Genomic DNA, 5,735 nt, shown 5'->3' on the forward strand with positions numbered 1-5,735 from the left:
AATCCATATTGAAGGCTGCAGTCCATAACCCTCTGCAGCAGGCACTCCAGATCCTCGTCAGTTTCAGCAAGTAGCGTTGTGTCATCTGCATAACACAGGTTGATGAATCTTCCACCAATCCTGATGCCACATTCCTCCTCGTACAGTCCAGCAATTCTAACTTGTGGTGATCCCCTATCTGGCTTCCAACACTGTAAATTTAATAATGACATCAGATTGGAGAGAAGGAGGGGTAAATGTGCCAATAAAAAGCAATCAAGTTTCTAAGGAATTGATAAAAAAAAGGATCTAAATTGACTGTGAGCAAAATGAGTTAAACAATGTAGCTAAAAAAATCCCTGAATATGTATATATAAAAACATTTAACAAGGAAGAGAAACTGTTCAGTTTTTGTTGCTGTATGCCAACACAGTGGAATTGACCCATAGTTGAACCTCCAGCAGTTTTTCACAGGATGACAGTCTTGCTTGCTGAAACTCAGGACAATTTGCAACACAGAACAAGCATTACAACCTTCAATGTAGACTGCATCACAATTCAAAAAAACAAAAATTCTCATCATTGGAACAATAGATGGCATCATGATAAATGGAGAAAAGACAAACTGTCAATGACATCATCTTACTTGGATCCACAATAAATACACTTGGCATAAGCTGTCAGGAGATCAGGAGGGGAAAAAGTCTGTTGTTGGGGACCCTTCCACATTATCAAGGAGTACAGATGTCAGTTTGAGGACTAAGGTGTGACTGATTCAGACCAGGATCTTTCCAATTATCTGCTATGCATTTGAGAGCTGGACAACGAGTAAGGATGACAGAAAAAAAAATTGATGCCTTTGAGTTGTGCTGTTAGAGGAGAGTATCGAATATTCCATGGACTACCAGACTACCAAGAGAACAAACTTATGTCCTAGAGAGGGTGACCAGATTGCTCCTTGGAAGCAAGGATGATAAAGCTTTGTCTCACATACTTTGGGCATAGTGCAAGAAGAGGCTACTCCTTGGAGAAGGACATCATGCTTGGAAAGGTGGAGGGACAGCAAATGAGAGGAAGACCCTCAACCAGGTGGATTTACACAAGATCGATAGGGTTCAGAGCTATTGTTTAAAGGGTTGCTATGAATCATACTCGAGAGCCCCTAATAATAAACTGCATGGGAAGAAATTGCTCATCCTTCTCCTGTGGATTTAAACCACATGCCTTTGGGATTACACTGCAGCTTCTTAACCACTAGACCACCAGAGCTCCCTAAAATAATGAAGTTCAAATTTATATAATACAAATTTCTGAAAGTCCACTAAAAATTTGAAATTTTAAATCAAATGCAGAAAACTCTGATAAATGTAACTTCAAATCCAAGTATGAGTAGGATTTGGGCTCTGAAGCTAGACAAATTTAGTGTGAATCCTACTTTATGAAATGAAAATGAAAGTAATTTTCCACCTACCAGCTGGGAGAAACCTTTTTCTTTTTTTAAATCACAAATTACTTAATTTCTAGAAGCCTCAAACTCCTAAATCTATAGCATGGGAGGAGGGAAAAAAGTTCTTGAAACACTAGTATGAGATTAAGCATATGAAGTACTTACCATAGGATCTAGTACGTTACAGTAACTGTTATGCAATGCCAAGTCTGAACCAATTTACAGCTGACCGTCTAGTGGGTTTTCTGAGGCTGTAAATCACATGGTAGAAGACAGCCCATCTTTCTCCTGTGGAACAGCTAGTGGATCTGAACTGCCCATTTCTGGTTTGGCAGACTAACTCCCTCTCTACTAGACCACCAGAGCTCTTAGGCATACTCTAAAAGCTCAATAATTAAGTCTGCTATGATATTAATCTCAAAATGAAACATATTTTCTCACACTCCAACATCTCAGAAATTGTGATGAGTCTTGTGACTACATGCCATGGTTTAACTGGCAGTTTTTCTTTCATCAGAAGACACAAAATATTGGTGAATATAGTCAGTAAAAGCATTTTAGAATCAAAATAGCTTTAAATTATGATGAAATTACATTCCCAAATTTTTTTTAAATTTTATTTTTGTGGGTGTGTGTGTGTACCATCAAATTGGATCTGAGTGGTAGAGGAGATTGCCCCTCCTTCTCCAGCAGAGCATTTGGTGAATTCAAACTGAGCACCTCTGGGATTGTAGTGCAACTTCTTGCCACTATGCCACCAGAGCTCCCTTATTCCCAAACTGTTTTGAAGAATATTCTAAAGTACTGATAATTTTGAGAGTTAAAAAATGTCAAAGTCTGTGCAAAAGCTTTCCAATATATCACAAACAGAACCATTTTGAAACAAATTTTGTAAATGATTTATCAATTCCATTTTTGTATAAAACACATGGGAGAAACCTAGACAATCAACACATAATTGTTTCCATATGAAAGTACTTTTGCAAAACTCTGAATCTACAAACATACAAATGTTTCTTGTATCATATCTACAGTAACTATCTATGCTATTCTATTTAACACTTTTAAAAAAATTCCACCTATCTCCATTATTTATTCTCAGTTAGAGAATAAAATTCAGGGGAAAAGAGGATTGGTTAAAACAAATCTCTTAAGCAGTTTTTTGCTGTCCCTTCTTTCCAATCAGTGATTTGTGGATATGAGGGATCACACCTAGAATGAAATAAAAATAGTGTTATTACAAACTTCTGACCCTTTCTTTTATACCTTAACAAAGTACCTCAAATAAGATTAACATACTAATTCCGTTTTCATGTCTGACCCCTTCCCCAGCAAGCTCGAAAACTGAACATGAAGGTATGTGCATTTTCTAAGAGCTTCCACAAGATTCTCTAACAGGTCTAGCATAAAGATCAAGAACCACCAGTTTACATTATCTTCTCATTGCTAATCCAGACCTATTGGAATACTCAATCCTTTCTAGAATAACCAACTTTCCTTGATCATTTTCCAAACATAAAGTGTATGGAAAATACTACAGACACGAATGTTTCATGTATGAAATTTAGAAAAGAACTTGCTAAAAATAAAGACAGTATTATAAAAGTTTTAAGAATATTTAAATATAGAGACTTAGAATGATAATAGACTTAACAGAGAGTTAAAGCTTGTGTACTTTCTAATTCCACATTCCAATTTATCACTGACTTGAATTATTAATTAAAAAGACAAATAACATTCCAGGCTCAAAAGATAATACATACCACCTCCAGCTATGGTAGCCTTGATAAGAGAATCCAACTCTTCATCACCACGGATTGCGAGCTGCAAATGACGTGGAGTGATACGCTTTACTTTGAGATCCTTAGAAGCATTACCTGCCAGTTCCAATACCTACAAAGAGTAACCATGAAATAATGAAGGATACAGATTTTAGAAACTCAAGTTATATCCCAAATTACAGGTAAAAAGATCACTGTATCTGTAACATGGAATGGTACGCTTTGATATTCTTGGAAGCATTGTCAGTTCTAGCACCCAAAAAAGCATCTATTAAAAAATAGAATATAGACTTAGGAACTAAGGATATAATTCCAATTACAGAGAAAAAAAACTGTACATCATACAAAGTGTATACACACACACACACAATTTTACTAATCATATTTCTGTAATGCTTTTCACTCCCTAAAGGCTATTATTCCACTTACTCTCCTTGTCTACTGACAGCATGCTGTAAGATCTGTTTACACCCCCATCTTCCCTGGGGTCTTCTACCCCTCTTCTCATCTTAACTCTTTTGCATGGCCCACCTTCTATCAGCGATGCCTCTTAACTGCCTTAACAAATCATTTGCACTTGTTCCACGTAAAAAAAAAACCAAACCCAAAACACCAAAAAACCACCTTATTATTCTGGGACATTGCACGCTAGTGCTGGTGGCACAAGCCGTAGGAATACTCTCTGTGGTCAGCTGCAGTGGCTCTCTCGTGCAGCGGTGGGAAGGTGTGTTCTATCCAGCCTCTCCCACTCTGCCTCAATTGCCTCCCCATGTGTATTCGGGTCAACCTCGCCTGCCTCCCGTCCTGCCTTGAAGATCCAACTCTCTTGGTGGAAGGCACCCCTGTTGAAATTGTCCACTTGTCTCAGTGCTGACAGCTGACCAGTGGATCACCACCACATGAGGTTGAGCCAAGGCTTTATGTCTCCTGCAATTGAGAATAAGGGACTTGGCACTGGAAGTGCTTGGAATGGTCCTCTAGGAGAAAAGGGTGCAACTATGCTGCTGCTGTTACTGTCACTTTCAGGGGTAACTGTTCTCCAGTGGTTTTGCCCGTTTGAAGCCCAATGGCCAAGTTGGGCCAAGGTATCTCACCCCCGCCACAGCCTAAGTACCAAGTCCAGTGTCATTTTTTTGGTGGCACAGGCCATTTAGAAGTGAATCTCAGTGTGAAGGGTTACTGCATGCTCACCAAAATAGGATGTATATCCTCGCACTAAGGGAAGGCATCCCGGTGGAGTAGCTAAGAGCTCGCTGCAGATCTAGAGGCAGTGAATTACACGTAGGAGATTGGGCTTGTGGCACAAGCTCTTCTGTGAGCAGAGACTATGACCCACCGAGAGTAGTTGATGCTTCTTTCCGTAAAAAGGACTTTCTATAGCATTTTGAGTGAAGGTTTGCTGAACTAGTGGCTCTCCATTCAATAGTTCATACACGTTTTGTTTCATCATCTGCATTATAGTCCTTCTCTGGGTCACCTTATTTTTAAGTGCTCCCTCCTGCCTCTGTCAGCCCCTGTTTGTTGGACTTGTGACAAAGCTAGTTAATATATTTTGGAACAAGAATTTTCTGAGAGTGGTGGGCCCAGCCCCCATATATCTTGATGTAACTTCAGAATAACCACTTAAGACTAACAATGATTTTTTTTTAAGACTAACAATAATTTTTATCAGGAACAATAAAAATTAAATGGTTAAAAAAAAAGTCTATTAAAAACAACTGAGACATCATCTCAACCCAGTAACAATAGCAAAGTTCAACAGAGCAGCAAGGAATAAATGCTGGCAAAGCTGTGGAGACTGGAAGCACTGCTGGTGGGAGAGTAAAATGGTACAACAACTATGGAAGGTGATCTGGCAATTTCTCAAAAAGCTGAAAACAGAAATATCATTTGACCCAGCAATACCACTACTGGGAGTATACCCTAAAGAAACCATTAACTGCCATCAGAACAGATAAATGTACACCCATGTGTATTGCTGTGTTAATTTACAATAGCAAAAAGATGGAAGCAACCCAAGTTCCCATCAACAAATGAATGGATAGAAAAACTATGGTATATTCATACAACAGAGTAATATGCAGCACTGAAAAACAATGAACTTGTAAAACATTACACAACACTGGGAACCCTGGAACACATCATGTTGAGTGAAATATCTCAGTCCCAAAGGACAAATACTGCGTAGCATCACTGTTATAAAGCAGGTCTGACATGGGGGATTGGGAGAATAGGGTAAGAGGGAATAGATGATGGCTATTGCATTGGAAGAGATGAAAGAACTGTCTAAAATAAATATGTGATTAGGCATTATATGTACAACAACAGCCCAGAATAAGATATATCACTGCAAAGAGGACTAGGGGGTTGGATGGGTAGGTAATTGTGTAATGATGAATGAATATATTTAAAAAAAATTAACTAGGGAAGGGGAAGGCAAGGAGGTAAAATGTGCAACAATGAATGAAGGAAAATCTAACTACTTTTGTAAATATTCATTAAAAAATCACAATTAAAATTTTATAAAA

At 38.3% G+C, this 5,735-nt stretch overlaps 1 long non-coding RNA gene across 1 annotated transcript in view; it reads right to left on the reverse strand.

The window, feature by feature from the left end:
- Positions 1-2,311: 2,311 nt before the first annotated feature.
- Positions 2,312-5,735, reverse strand: part of LOC102855300 — a 17,039-nt gene continuing 13,615 nt past the window's right edge. The window contains exons 3-4 of the long non-coding RNA XR_438989.1: positions 3,190-3,319; positions 2,312-2,638 (exon numbers count right to left, since the gene is read on the reverse strand). This is a non-coding gene — a long non-coding RNA (uncharacterized LOC102855300). The remainder of the gene's footprint in view (positions 2,639-3,189; positions 3,320-5,735) is intronic.

The sequence above is a fragment of the Elephantulus edwardii genome, unplaced genomic scaffold (assembly GCF_000299155.1).
Source record: "Elephantulus edwardii isolate Elephantulus edwardi_28Jun2011 unplaced genomic scaffold, EleEdw1.0 scaffold00234, whole genome shotgun sequence".
In the NCBI taxonomy this organism is placed as follows: Eukaryota; Metazoa; Chordata; class Mammalia; order Macroscelidea; family Macroscelididae; genus Elephantulus; species Elephantulus edwardii.